The sequence below is a fragment of the Lontra canadensis genome, unplaced genomic scaffold (assembly GCF_010015895.1).
Source record: "Lontra canadensis isolate GAN:19392208 unplaced genomic scaffold, GSC_riverotter_1.0 scaffold68, whole genome shotgun sequence".
Taxonomy (NCBI): Eukaryota; Metazoa; Chordata; class Mammalia; order Carnivora; family Mustelidae; genus Lontra; species Lontra canadensis.
This window is the reverse complement of record NW_022631062.1, coordinates 3,649,402-3,665,171: the sequence shown is the minus strand read 5'-3', so window position 1 is coordinate 3,665,171 and position 15,770 is coordinate 3,649,402. Positions and strand designations below refer to the sequence as shown.

General features: G+C 42.3%; 1 long non-coding RNA gene across 1 annotated transcript; it reads left to right on the top strand.

The window, feature by feature from the left end:
* Nucleotides 1-1,661: 1,661 nt before the first annotated feature.
* Nucleotides 1,662-13,138, top strand: LOC116880806. The gene is made up of 3 exons (XR_004385286.1): nucleotides 1,662-1,671; nucleotides 6,966-6,968; nucleotides 12,999-13,138. It is a non-coding gene; the product is annotated as an uncharacterized LOC116880806 (long non-coding RNA).
* Nucleotides 13,139-15,770: the final 2,632 nt, after the last annotated feature.

Sequence of the window (15,770 nt, the reverse complement as noted above, 5' to 3'; positions counted from 1 at the left end):
TGGTTGTAATAACTTCTACAAGCTCAGAAAAGTGTTCTGTCAGCAAGTGACGGTTATGGCAACTGAGGTGAATTTGAACAGGTTGTTTAAACATACAAAATAAGCCAGAAGGCTACTCCGTGTTAGATACCAAATGAATTACCAGGAAAAATACAGTCTCCCCAGCCAAGGAGTCATTTCTCTTTAAGATCAAATCCTATTGCTCATGTCTGCACGGAATGGAATTACTCAGGAAAAAAGCAAACAGTATTGCCAGCTAGTCTATTTGTTTTCCCTACTATAATTTCAAACAACTTCATGGTTCATTGGGTATTTTGGCATACTCAGTAAGTATTTTTTAATGGAGGATGATCACAAAGCTTTAAAGTAAATTAAAAACTCCATAATAATCAATCACGATCAAGTAAGCTTTATTCCTGGGATTCAACAAGGTTCAACATTAGGACAACTATTGATGGAATTCTCTATGTGTTTACATTAAAGGAGGAGGAAAATAACATTGTCATGTCAACAGATGCTAAAATATATTTTACAAAATTTCAAGGGCTTACATATTAAAGAAAAATACAACTATTAATAAATCAAGATAGAAAGAATTGCTTCATCTTGGTCAAGGGTATCCACTAGAAAGTGATAGAAATCATCCTTGTTTAACAGTAGAAACTGAGAAGTGGCCCCATTATACTCAGGAGCAAGGCAAACATGCCCACATTCAACATTGTACCAGAAGATTCCATCAATACACATGACAAGAAGACACAAAGAAACCTTAGATAAAAAATACAATCTCAAATTATTGTTATTGGGAGATAAATGATTTCCTATCTACAAATCCAACCCTGTTAATTTAAAATTTATTGGAACTAATATAAAAGCAATAAGGTCACCAGATAGAAGACCAACATAAAAGTTAATAGAGTTCCTATACGCCAGCAAGAACCAAATTGAAAACATAATGGAAAAATAGATTTCATCCAGAAAAGCAAAGCAATCACAGAAGAAACAAAAATAAGTCTGTTAAGTGGTAAGGAATGAAATTAACAAGAAATGTGCCAGATCTGTATGAGGATTTTACAAAAACGAAAATCTGCTAATTACAAGTATTACTCTGATGAATAATTATCATCAAATAGGAGCACATAAGCTATTAAAACCTCACAAGGGGGAGATGCTCAACTATTCACTTTGGCTGCCCAGATCTAATTTGCCAAGTAACTGATATTTTGCCAGCGTGGCTAGTGTGGCCAGCCAAAAGCAGACCCCATCCGCTGGGCATTTATCCTCCCCCTCTTGAGAGTTTATCAGCCCCTTAGGAAGTAGAAGTCCCCACTGATCCCTTCCTGGCCAGGATTCTATATCCTGCACGGTGGCCTGAGGAGGAAGGTCTGCACACAGGCTGTTGGGTGTTGGAGTATTGTGAATTACCTTCCTATTTCAAGGAATATGAATAACTTCACTTCTGAATAAGAACCCACCCAGGTCTCATATACTCAGGCTGTTCCGCTGTCAAAACTGCAGATCCTGGTGCTGATCCTTTGTATGCATAGCTCCGAAACACTAGGATTGTAATAATTGTAGATGTAATGGAAAAGTATGAAACTGCATACATTTTAAAGCAATATTCTAAGTAATCCACGGGAAGAATACATGCATGTCAAGGAGATGAAAACTGTAGATAAGAGTCTGTGACATAACTACAGGCACAGAGGGCAACCTGAACGAAGACCCTAGGTCAAGACTGATTAAAAAGTTCCAAAAGCCACAGCCAGCAAGAGTACTGAGACTGGTGTAGAAGGATGGGCCGTGTTAATGCAGTTACAAGCAAAAGCAGTTGCATGGTTCTGACACATCGGTTCCTAGTAATTTAAAACAGGAAACAAATCTGGGGTGTTTGCTCTCTTCAAGGAAAGACTGTGCTGTAACTATCCCATGGGGTCAGTCCTGGGAAGAGACGAAGTGTAACTAAGGCAGGGCACGCGTGTTGTTGAGGGGCTAGAGGAGGGAGTCTTTCAGCAGAGACAGAGTTGCTGAAAATATTAACTCCTTATATGCTGCAAGATAGAGAACAGTGTAAAAATCTATGCGCCACAGGAGTCTTTCATCCCCACCAAAAGAGACCACGGAAAAGAGGTGATTTTAACAGAATAAATCCTTATAGTACCATGATTTTCAGTAGCATAATGTTTTCTATTTATTTAAGCTCTCTCCCTGATTTCTGAAATGATATGTATTCATTATAGAAATAACTGCCATTTTTCATTGTTAAAAACAGAAGTGTGATTTTTACAGATGCATTCTGCCATTTACAGAATTACCCTTGAGATGTTCTGAGTGTGAGGCAGACACACCTATTACCCAGGTCCCAAGCTCCCGCCTTCCATCTCAGTTACTGGCCCTTCTTAAAGGAATCTGAAAAGGCCCCACTTCTGAGATGAGCCAACATTTTGATAATAGCAGGCTTGGTTTACTAGGGAGATTTTTAAAGTTCTCTGGGCCACCATTTCCCGATCTACAAATATAATCCTCCCTTCCCGTGATTATTGTGAGTTTAAGAGAGTGTCGCCACTTGGTAAAATGGTTTTCCAATTCCTCAAAAACGTAAACGTAGAGTTACCATATGACCCAGCAATTAATACTCCTAGGTATAAACCCAAGAGAAGTGAAAAACTTACATCCGTACAAACACTTGTACGTGAACGTTCGTAGCAGCGCTGGTCTAAAGAGAGAAATGCTGCATTTGGCATGGGCCAAAAAGGTGCAACAACCCAACTGTCTGCCAAATGATGACTGGATACACAGAATGCATTCGATGCAGGCAATGGAAGTTATTCAGCAACAAAAGGAAAAGTCCCGACACATGCTCCGACAGGGATGAATCCTGGAAACATGTGAAGTGCAAGTCAGTCAAGAAAAGATGACATACTGTATGATCCCATTGGTGTGAAATGTCCAGAATAAGCAAATCCAGAGAGATGGAAAGTAGATTCGTGGTTTCTTTGGGCTGGGGAGGCTGGGAAGAAGGAATGGCTGCTGAATGACACAGGGTTTCTTGTGGGGGTGACGAAAATGTTCCAAAATTAGATAGTGATGATAGTTGCACAACTGTAAATAAATTCAACAAGTAAACTAAAAAAAAAAAAATCTAAAAGACCCTTACCCCTTATTTGGACACCTTAAAAGGGTGAATTTTTTGGTCTATCAATTGTATCTCAATGAAGCTGTTATTAAAAAATAATCTTATATTCTGTCGCTTGTCTGTGATCCTGTTGTCAATACCTGCATGTAGGAAAATCAGACACAGTCATCTGGTTTGCTCTTCTGAGCTTTTAAAGAATGAAGAATTCTATGACCACTTGTACAGCTTCTTATGCACGGATATCAGGCAGAAGATTGCATAGAAAGAGACACGCCATGTTTCTAGGAGTTTGTGAGTAGATTAAACTATAAAATCCTGGGAAAATAAACTCATTTGGACAGCCTGCCTTTGAGAATATTTCAGCAAGCTCTTCTTGTTTTCTATAAAAACTCTTTTCTGAGTGAAAGAAAGAAGGTGTTTAGTTACTATCTGCAGAAATGCTGAGCCCGAAGAAAATTATCTAATGAAGAACCCAATAGGCTGGCTTGAAGGGGGAAGGTTGATACATGAGAGTGACAAAATCCAGACCAACCCACTCATGTGGTGATGTCTCATTAAAAGACTTGCAGGAGAAAATTTACCTCACTGCAAACACTTTTGCCCTCACGTCCCCGGTCCCTGTTGATCTGTGTGACCTGTTCATTTACCGTTAGCTTATGAGAATCCAGTACCTCAGCACAAAGCTCAGTGGTGAGACACATTCAAAATGCCCCCATCAAGATCTAAAGAAGTAATTAGTTGCTGTTGGAAGGTAAAAGAAAGACAAGACTCATTAGGCATGGTTTCAAGAACCAGCTTTATTTTTGAAGAAACAGAGGGATGAGAGAAGAAAGAATGAGAGGGCATGGTGAAGACAGAGTAAGTGAAGACACAAATTGTATAGGCTTTCTGTGTCCTGAGTTTTCTATGGACCTGAACAGGGATCAGATATTTTTAAAATGTACTACAATGATAACCAAGAAGTTTAAGAAATCCATTCAGATTTGAGAAAAATTTAGATCACAGCTCTACAAACACAGAGTCTCCCAGAGATCCGTTCCTGTATTATAATACTTCACAAGGATGTAGAGAAACTGGAACCCTCATACACTGATGGACTGTAAAATGGCCCAATACCTCTGCAAAACATTCAGGCAGTTCCTCAAAAACTTAAGCCAGAGTTAGCACATGACCCAGCAATTCCGCTCTTAGGTATCCACCCAAGAGAACTGGCCAAACAAAGACTCGTACGTGAGTGTTCATAACACCCTTATTCACAGTAGTCCAAGAGGTGGAAACAACCCAAATGCCCCCCAAGTGACGAATCAACAAAAGGTGGTGTATCCATACAGCAGAATACTATTCAGCAATAAAAAGGCATAAGGAACTGATACATGATGCAACACAGCTGAACCTCAGAAACAGGCTAAACTAAGGCAGCTGCAAGAGACCACATGTTACCATACCAGTTGTATGAAATGCCCATAATGGGTAAATCTATAGATAAGGAAAATAGATTAGTGGTTGCCAGGGGCTGGGTTGAAGGAAAATGAAGATTAATGCCATTTAAATGGGTCTGCTTGGGGTAACGAAATAGTTCTAAGACCAATTTGTAGTGCTGGATGGACAGCTTAGCAAATTTATGAAGAACTCATTGGAATATATACTTGAAAGGGTGAACTACATGATAAGCAAAATATGCCTCAATAAACCATTTTTTAATTCATAGAAAAGGACTGATGGTGGGTACCTTGGGGGTGGAGAATGGTGTGTGATTTCTTTTTTCTTTTTTTTTTTTGTTGCAAATGATTTGCAAATTTTCTACGTGAGCAAATTCTTATACTAGGTTCCCCAGAATTAGACCCAGGTGAAGAACTGTATGAAAGTGATGCAGGGGCGCCTGCGTGGCTCAGTGGGTTAGGCGTCTGCCTGCAGCTCAGGTCATGATCCCAGGGTCCCGGGATCAAGCCTGGGTTCAGGCCCCCTGTCTGGTGGGGAGTTTGCTTCTTTCTCTCTGTCCTGTTTCTGATCACTCTCATTCTTTCTCTGTCAAATAAATAAATAAATAAAATCTTAAAAAAAAAGAAGAGAAAATGATTCATAAGAATAATTCCCAGGATAAACCTGAAGTAAAGTGGGACAGTAGGCCAGGAAAGTAAAGATGCCAAGGAAAGATGTAGCATCAGGCAAAGATCTCAGGAAGGTTAACCATGGCTCAGTCCATACTGATGGAGGGAGCTGGGGAGACAGTGTCGGATCCACATCAGTCATCTGATAAGGAAGCTGAAATATTTATCTCACACACACACACACGTGCACATGCGTGTCACAATACCAGTCATTGGCCGTCCTCACGATGCCCCACCCACTCACCAGGAGGAGTAAATTCCAAGGTATGTGTGGTTCTTTGTCTGCCAGCTAAGCGGTGGGACCCATAGCCTAGGGTTGGTCCTCCAAAACAGCAGACAGGGTACTGGGTGTTGCGAGTGAAAGCACCCGGGAAACAAGGTTGCCAGAGAATAAGGATGAAGCCCTGGCAGGATCTGCAACAAGCATGTTTTGATTACATAGGCCAAAAAAGTAAAATATTTTAGGACAAAACAAAAAAACTATTCATGGTATATGATACCTGCAAAACATAGTATATTAGTGATGTAACCACATGTACATCATAATAACGGTTTGACGGCATTTCTGAGACATTCTATAAAATGTAGAGGAAAGTTGAAAAAGATGTGGTTGCTGCCTTCTTTGAAGTAGAGAGAATTAAGATCCAAAATGGCACAGGAAGCAAGGAGTCATTAGCACAAGGGAAACTGTCAGTGGAGGGGGCTTCCCTATAGGAGAAGCATGGCTTGAAGGGCCTCTGGCAAATTTCTGGTTTGGTAGAAGGTGGTCCTCACTGACAACCAGCATTCTGTCAGAACATATTTGCACCTTTAATTCTTTTTTAAGAAGATTCTATTTATTTGAGAGAGAGAGAGAGAGAATGAGAGGGAAGGAGGGGCAGAAGAAGGGTCCCCGCTGAGAGGAGTGCCTGACATGGTCTTCAATCCCAGGACCCCCAAGATCATGACCTGAGCCAAAGGCAGGCACTTAACCAAGTGAGCCACCCAGGCAGCCCTGCACCTTGAATTCCTGTCAGACTCTGGAAGGGATGTCTCTAAGTACAAAAGTTTGGCATGCAAAATAACGTTACTGTCTGGGATCGAATGAAGTATATTTAATAAATCTCATTGGCTAGTTGTTTTCTAAAAGTTTGTTTCCTTAGCATTTGCAATGAATGACTAGTTTGCTGATTAGACCTGGCAATGTTGTAGACCACCTTGAACTAACCTGGAAACACAAAAAATGTCTTTAGAGAACATCAGAATAAAAACTCCCACGTCCATCCATGTTTTCTTCACATTATTGCTCAGGAACATTGTGACCACTGGAGCGTTTCTGTGTCCTCTAACTCTCTAAAGTTGATTGCTCCAGCAATAATACCTCCTGTGCCCATGATTATTACAGCAGGAGTAGAAATGTGACCTTTGGCGCTTATAGAGTGGCCCGCAGAATTATCGAAAGCTGAACAGGGAAAAAATAAAGCAGTGAGAAGAAGCTAACTGAAAAAGCTACCTACTATATGATTCTTACGCAACGATCTGGAACTACGCAACAATCTGGAAAAGGCAAAACTATGGAGATGGTAGAAAGGTCCATGGTTGTGAGGGTTAAGGGGAGGCGGGGGCTGGCAGGGATGAATAAAGGAAACTACGTTGTCTGGCACTACGAGGGTGGATACGCTTCATTACGCATTTGTCCAAAGCCATAGAACATAAGCCACCAAGCGTGAAGCCTAATGTAGAATGTGGACTCTGGGTGATGATGACGGGTAGTGTAGGCTCAACAGTGGTAACAAATGTCCCACTCTGGTGGGGGTGTTCATAGTGCCAGAGGCTGTGCACTTGTGCGTGAAGGCAGGGGGCATAGGCGAAGTCTCTGTACCTTCCCCGCAGTGGTGTTGTAAACCTAAAACTGCTCTAAAAAGTAGAGTCTCTTTAAAGAAAAAAGGAAGGAAGCAGAAAAAATGGGCCTCTCAGCTCTCAGTAGCTATTCATTCACTCTGCCCCGTCTCCGTGGAGCCTTGGCCAAGGCCAGTAGCTAACTGGCAGAGCCCAGAAATGGGAATGCAGGGCTCCTTGTCCAAACATTATTAAGAATACCAAGATGGTGACAACAAAGCATTAAACCCAGCGGGGGTCCCTCTAAACATCAGGTCCCGTGTGACTGCACAGGTCACATGCCAGTGAAGCAGCCCAGCCTTAGCAAGCGCTTGCCACTCTCCCACTTAAAGCACTTAGGATCCCCTGTAAACAATGAGCGAGAAGTCCCAAGTCCTTAACAGGTTTCACTTGCCCTTCCAGATCCACCCATCTGTCTTCAGCCCCACCCTACTCTCTGTATTCCAGTCACCTAAAGTTTCTTCAGTTTCTTGAACTTTCTATGCTCTCCTGTCCACAGCATCTTCGCATGTGTTTCCCTCACTGGGACTGTAATTCCCCCTGTTTTTCATCACTGTAACTGCTACTGATCTTGCAAGCCTCAGTTAAGCAAAGAAGTGACAGCTGGGCCGCCTGGGTGGCTCATTCAGTGGTTAAGCGTCCGACTCTTGATTTTGGCTCAGGTCACATCTCAAGATGGGTCACTGTGGGACTGAGCCCCATGGCCGGTTCCAAGGCCAGTTCCATGCTCAGCGGGGAGCCTGCTTCTCCCTCTCCCTCTGCCCCTCCCATTGCTTGTGCTCTCTTTCTTGCTCATGCTCTTTCAAATAAATAAATAAAATCTTTTTAAAAAAATTAAAGAGAAAGAAAAAATATTTTTATACAAGAAATAACCCTCTCATTTTTTATATATGTAAATCTGTATTTTCACAAAATGATTTCACATTCAATTAGGCAGACTGGTAGTTTTCAGTATAGCTTGTCATATTGTCAATTGTTGAAAAAGCACAAGTTTCCAAATACTTGATTTTGTTTACAAGATAACATCAAAGCCTACAATGATGTTGTCTTCTGGATGACCACAATTTCCGACCAATGTCTCCATTCTCTTAAAAACGAAGGATCAAAAGAAGGCTTAGACTACTCCTACAAAACATCACTTCTATTATATCATAATGTCAGTCACAGATGTCCAAAAGGATCCAAGTTATCCAAAATTAGCACCCAAGGACTTAGCAGATAAGGTCTGCCCCCCGTCCCCACACCAGGCTTGGAACCTAGAAGATGTTCGAATTTGGCCTCTTAATTTTCTGATCCCCTGATCTACACTTTTCTTCAAACTCGGACACTCTAGGTGGATCCACTTTATGGTTCTGCAGCACGTTATCTTTGATCATGCTATGTTCCTGGCTCATGAGTGTCTTCAGGTCTCTTTTCTGCCCACCTGATTCAAGCATTTAATAAATCTTTTTTGTTGTTGTTAAAACTAACTATATAGTACTTTCCATAAAATGACCCATGCTATGAACCTATACTTTGATAAGTAACTAGGGTGATCAACCTATCCCAGTTTGCTGGGGACTTTCCACCTTTACCACTGAAAGTCCTGTAGGTATCTCAGAAACCCCACTCCATCCCCTAAGGCCTGGGCAAACAGGGATGGTTGGTCATTCTGTAAACTTTGATATAAATTATGAGCTTATCTGTGTTTTCCACAGGCTTAACACAGGGATTTAAGCATAATTTTTGTTTTAAAAATTTCTGATTAATTTCAACCACATGCATTTGTGTCACTGTGTTTTTAAGAAGACACTTTCATAAGTGATTTTTCTATGAATTCATCATAAGGTCCAAGTACTGTTATAATTAGACAAAACGGTCAGTTCCTGGCAACCTGAACATGAAGAGAAAAAGAAAAGCACAGAGCCAAAATGTTAATAGCATTTAAAAATATGGCAGAGCTAGGAAAATCCTTGCTAACAGAGTTTACAGCTTATCTATGACCACCAAGAAATACTTGAGAAGGATTAAGGTTTGTGACCAATTACTATAGATGATTAACATGTGTTCTATTACCTTTTTTTTTTTTAAAGTAAGCTCTACGCGCAACATGGGGCTCAAAACTCATAGCCCCAGGATAAAGAGCCTCATCCTCCACCAGCTGAGCCAGCCAGGCACCCCTCTACCACCTTTATTCTTGATACTAATAGTAAGGTATTGAATCTACCCTTTTATCCCTGTCAAATATGTTACATTAAAAATTACTTTGAATCCCCATGAGGGAAGCAAGTATCATTCTGTGAGCTGTAAGGAATTACAGAGTTTATCACTATTAATATAAAAGGCAAAGCCAAAGTCAACATTTTTAATCAAAAAGTGACATCAGGTCAAGCCTTGAACTTGGCTCTTGAGAAAAGCAAGCAATCAAGCTGAAGCGATAATGTTCCAGGCAGAGGGAAGAGCATGCATAAAGACTTATAAGTGAGAGACCACAAGGCGTATTCAAGGAGCTGAAAGAGTTTCTTTTGTTTGAGATAGAATTTGAGAAGAGGACAGGTAGTGCTAGACCAGTGATGAGGAAGTGAAGAGGTAGATTCAAACCCCAGAGAGTCTTACCAACAAGGTCACAGAGTTTGTACTGGATTCAAAGAGCAACGGAAAGACATCAAAGTATTTGAGTAGGGAAGCGGATGTCAGGTTTTCATTTTCTGACACACCACTCAAATAGCAAAAGGAGAGAGAAAACTGTTGGTGGGTCAAGCTGGAGGCAAAAAGCCCACTCCTGAGGCTGTCACTGGCCATGGTGTGATGGAATATAGGGCAGTGGGGAAGGAGACAGGGAGACTAGAGAGATGTTTCAGTAGAAGACATGTCATGAGATAAGTGACTGGATGTGGGATGGGGTCATGCGAGAGGGAACGGCTGAAACTGACGTTCGAGAGTTTGGCTTCAGCAATCAGTGGACCCTGTGCCCTTCACTGGCCTGGGAGCTCTGGCAAGGGGGCTGGGTGGGGTTGGGGAGACAAGGAGTTCAGCTGCTTTATACATTGAGTCCTAAGCTGACAAAACACCAATTTATAGTGCCATGTTTATAATCCAAATAGCTATTTTCACTTCAGAAACACACCCCAAGAATCAAGTACAGTCTCAAAACAAATGTTTACACTTGTGCAAAATAAAGAACGCAGAAAGTAGATGGAACAGAGGTGCCAATTTGTAATAGGTCTGGACTTTCAATGATAGAATGCCCTGTGGCATTTTTTTTCTGTAAATTTTCTTGTAGGCAAATGGCTCTGTGGTGATTGCCAAGATACCACACACCACTCTCAAAGGCAATTTAACCAGAACACAGGCCACTGTGTTGCCAGCGCACGAATTCCTGGGAATCCACAGGGAGTCAAGGGAAAATGGTAACCAGAAGGAGAGTTGTAATTTCGACTACGTAAGAATCCCAGAGCATATCTGGATGATAACATACCAGCTCAAGAAGATTGTCAGAGAACCAGATGCTCTCCATGTTTAACATGGATGCAAACAAGTCTTATATTCTATTTCAAGACTCTTGGCCCAGAAACAAACGGGAAAAACCTCAGTGTTGTAGCAATAAAACAAAATCTTGTACAAAATTTAAACTGTAGAGTATATATGGCTGATGCCCCACCCCTGACCTTCACCTTTGCCTGTTGAAGGCTGCCTACCAGGAACGCCAGTAAATCTAGGCCTGAGGGCTTTTTTTTCTGGCTGAAGAAGCAAGTCTTCCTCACATGGGGCAAACTGGAAATACCAGAAAGTTAATGCCCCTGGAAGCAGCCCTTACTTCAGACAAATAAGGTGTTGGTAGGCAAATACACCTATCTCCTAGGCCCCCAGTTGGGATAACTCTGAGGGGTGTTCTACACAGTCTCCCAAAGTCTTATGGCCGGACTGAGCCCAGTTACAGGTAGTAGGCAAACATTCGAGTGCATGTAGTTTATTTTGGAGGTGTTCCCAGGAAACTAGCAGAGGAGTGTGAAGTGAGATAGGAAAAGGAAGATATCCAGTAGCGCAGATTACCACTGTGGGAAACTGGGGACTGATCCCACTGGGGCCTCTGAGAGATGGTTGTAGAACATGCCTCAAAGCTAAGAAAGCTGGTACATTTATGTACCAGTGACCATCGGTCACAGGCTCAAAGTGGATCCCAGATGTGGAGAGCCTGTGCTGGTAGCCAGAGGCCAATGGGTCAGGGTGCATAAGAACGATGAATGCTAAGGGGCACTGACAACATCTACTACAGGGAGGCACAAACTCCACAGAAGGGTGCCCGCAAGCAGTTCTCAGTGACTGACTGAGCTAAGCCATGGAGGGCAAGTAGGAGCCAATAGGGTTTGCGGCAGGGTGAGGGGCTATGGGAGAGGGACAGGACAGTAGGCAGGAGCAGAGTCAGTCTAAAGAAGGCCATTAGATGGGAAGCTCTTGGGCCCATCCCCAGGAGAACTGGTGCAGGCGTGATGCCAGGGAAAGGAAGTGGAGCTGGAGAGAGATGGAATCAAGGGGACACGAATAATGTGATGGTAAGGAATGTGAGAAGAGGATGATTTGTAGATGGCTGCCTCAAGAGACCAAATGGCTACAGTGTTCATTATGCCAGGAACACAGAAAAACAGAACAACCTAGAGTGAACATCGTGATTTAAATTTTTTTTTTTTAACATGTTGAGTTTGAAACCTACGGGGAATCCAAGTAGAGAGATGCTGTGGACATTACTGGTCAGCAACTTAGAAGCAATCTGTGCCTATCACGAGAATATAGGGAGCAAAATTAACTCCACAAAGATTTTTAAAAATATATCTACTCTGTGCCAGGCACTGTGTTACTCCCTAGAGGTACGCCATGATGAATATGAAGGAAGAAGTCTCTTCCCCACTGGATCTTTCAGTAAAGTACAGTTTCTGCTACCCTGATGTTGGCAGAAACCATGGTGGCTAATAAGACGTCCAAGAAGAATGTGAACACTGAGAACGGAAGAACGTGGAGCAATTCCAGCTTCTGAAGGACAGTCAGCAGAAGGAAAGCATTTGAAAGAAACCAAGCACAAATGGTCAGTGGAGTAGAAAAAACACGAAGAAGATAAAGACTGAAAAGAACTTACGATAACCATGTGGCTTTACAGGCTATAGTAGTGTTACATGTGTTGAGGTCGAGGGCGCGGTACTGAGCAAATGACCAAGAATATGATCTTAGATCTGACCGGCAGAGTGGAGTTCCTGCCTCAGAATTCAACACCAATGTTGTCTAGTCGATCCCACTGGTAGCAGCTCTCAAGCGGCATTTAGACCTTGAGCAGAAACTCTGAGATTTCTAATTAATTCTCAGGTAACTTAATCCACCAAGAGAATAATTTTCACACTGGAAAACAGCCAGTGCTATTCGGAGGAAGAGGAGCTATAGATGTGAACAACGCAGTCCTATTTTTTAATTGGCCAGGCTTTGATACGGAAGTCTTTTTGTTTCTCACACAAAATGAGGGACTGACTCCCTTTCGAACTGGGGCCCGGCAGAACGGCTCCTGAAAAGAAGGGTGGTGATGATGGCCATTCCGCTGCCATCGAGGGAGTGAGCGGAAAATACACCACCCACATTCACAAGTGCATCACAGAGTGGGTTTCTCAGGCCCTCAGAAAAGATCTGGAAATTTGCCACAAAGAAGATGGGAACTCCAGATGTGCGCACTGACTCCGAGCTCAGCAAAGCTGTCTGGGTCAGAGGAGTAAGGAATGTTCTCTACCATACCTGTGTGCAGTTGCCCAGAAAACGTAACGAGGGTGAAGATTCAGCAAACAAGTCCTAAACAGTGGTTCCCTTTGTACCTGTCACCACTTTCCAAAATCTACAGTTAATGTGAGCTGAGGACGAAGTGCTGATTGTCAAATAAAGGTATAAAACTGCAAAATGGTAATAATAATAATAATAATAATAATGCTCTGGAATGTGTCTTTCCCTCAGCTAATTGCTGCTCTGGCTTACAAATACATGTGTTTGTGCATTGTTTACACACCTTGTGTGTGTGGGTGTCTGTGAGCATGCATGTGTGTGGGGGGGTGTTTTAAATACATCAGACTTGAAACTTCAAAGGGCCAGTGGTTTCTGTGACTCTAATACTAGATGTTTGATTTATTAACGGACTTTTTTTTTTGTCTTCTTCACATAGTGGGGGAAGAGGGATTACATACCTGAACATAGTTTATAAGAAAAATAATGTAATTTATACTTAAAGAAGAAAACAGAATTGTGGATACAGGACTCAGGTTTATGCATACAGAACAAAATCTTCTTTTTTAAAGATCGTATTTATTTATTTGAGAGAGAGAAAGGGTGGGCAAGAGAGAGAGCACAAGTTGGGGGGAAGGCAGAGGGAGAGGGAGCTGAGCAGGAGCCCGCTGAGCAGAGTTTCCTGCTGAGCAGGGAGCCCGATGTGGGGCTCGATCCCAGGACCCCAGGGATCATGACCTGAGCTGAAGGCAGAGGCTTAACCAACTGAGCTACCCCGGAGCCCCAAGAACAGAATCTTCTTAAAGGTGTACTTTTCTAGTCTGTATACACACTGTCTTAGTCGGTTCAGGCTCCTATAACAAAAATATCATACACTGAGGATTTATAAGCAAAAACATGTATTTCTCATAGTTCTGGAGACTGAGAAATCCAAGATCAAGGTGCCAGCAGATTTAGGATCTGCTGAAGGTCCACCTCCTGGTTCATAGATGGCCATTTTTTTTTCACTGTGACCAGGGAGAGCTCTGGGGTCTCCTTTATAAAGGCACTAATCCCATTCATCTTCCCTCATGACCTAATCACCTCCCAAAGGCCACCTCCTAATATGACCACTTTGAGGATCAGGATTTTGACCTATGAATTTGGAGGGGACATAAATATTTTATCCATTGTGCATATCCTATATTACATTCCTCTGATTTAACAAGATAAAAGAGTATAATAAATCAAAACAGAAATGAAAAGTATTCACAATTTTTAATGTAAATAGCTAACCTAAATTGCCAAGTTACAGCTATGTGTCCACCAGTGGCCAGCTTCAGCCAATCCTCATAACCATCTTATAAGATGGGCTCCTGTCCTGGAAAGTAGCACTGAGGTCCCCTAGCCCATCCCATTGGTAATAGCTCTCAAGTGGCCTTTAAACTCTGAGAAGTTGTGAGATTCCTAAATTAGTTCTCAAGCAATTTATTCCACTGTTAAGGAACTTTTTTTTATCCTGGGAAATAGCAAACTCAATTTAGATTAAGAGGATCTATACCAATGAACATTTGATGTGAAGACTGTCCTCTTCTGACCAAGACCCACAGGTGAAGGAGTCTTGCTTAAGATTACAATGTTCATTTTCCCTTTTTGTAGTATCACCTCGTTTCCCAATTTGAGATTAAATTCAAGAAAAAAATGTTTTTTCCTAGAATGCTTTTCCAACTTTTCACCTCTCATCAGCCACTCGAGCTGTCAACCAGAGTTCTTTTAACATGAAAGAACTCTAACCAATTGGGATTACTGTGATTGTTTCCCAAACTTCATAAGGTGACAGCAGGAAGGAGAAATCCAGGGGTTTGGGGCTCCCACTCTTGAACCCTGACATGCCCCCACACTCCCTCCACACAGACAGTGGAGAAGCCTGGTATCAAGGAAGCACCCGTAAATCCAGGGAGCTGTCTAGCCCCTCAGTGGGAATGCCAGGCCCGTATAGATATGAGCAGGAACTCTGAAGCAGGCTCACATCAGCAGCTACCATGGACATGAACCTCAGGCTCCAGAAACCTCTGCACTATCCACCCTTTGAGACAAGCCCTAACATTCCATTTCAAAGCCCAAGATAGCGTCTTGGCCCTTCAAATGCTTGACTCTTTCCTACCACCCCTGCCCAAGCACATAGCTTAACCAGGCTACTTTCTCACCAAAAAATCTCAGTCCCTGGTGACCCATCCTGGTTAGGATTCAGATTGTGAGTTCCTAGGCATTTACCACCAGTTTCCTAACCTTTCTTGAATGCCAGGATCTCTTTGTGTCATTCTCTGATGAATGGTTGGCTCCAAGACTAGACTATAAACTCTGTAACAAGAATCTAGACTGTTTTGCTTACCACTGTATTCCTCAGTGCCTAGCACACAGTAGGGACTTTTTCAGTGTTTACTGAGTGAATCACAGGCCCTAAAATATTCCTTATCTAACCTGATTTGCTTGGGTGTCATTTCCTGCATGAAGCTTTCTCAGACCATCCCAACCAAAATGACTTTCTCTTTTATTCCTTTTTTCTGCCACCTGCACCACTTCCAATGTACCTGAAAGCACAACAGGAAGAAGGAGGGCTTTCTGGGCCCAGAGGCACTCAGAGGATGTACCGAGGAGGGGAGACTATAAAGCTCAAAAGAGGGAAAGGACAAAACAAGGGAAAGATGGTAACCTTGATTAAGGTAAATTAGTCTGAAGAATGTGAAACCATGGGTCAAAAACGAATGATCTACAGTGGTCAGCTAGAGCTGTGATAAAATTACGTAACAAAACCGCTCACCAAGAAAACCATGATGTCCTTGCTCATGTATCTTACATGGCTCTGTTTCAGGCTGCAGTCAACTGGGTTTGGCTCCAGCTTCAAGCTGGGTCCAGATCTGTTTCTTGAAGCCTAGGTT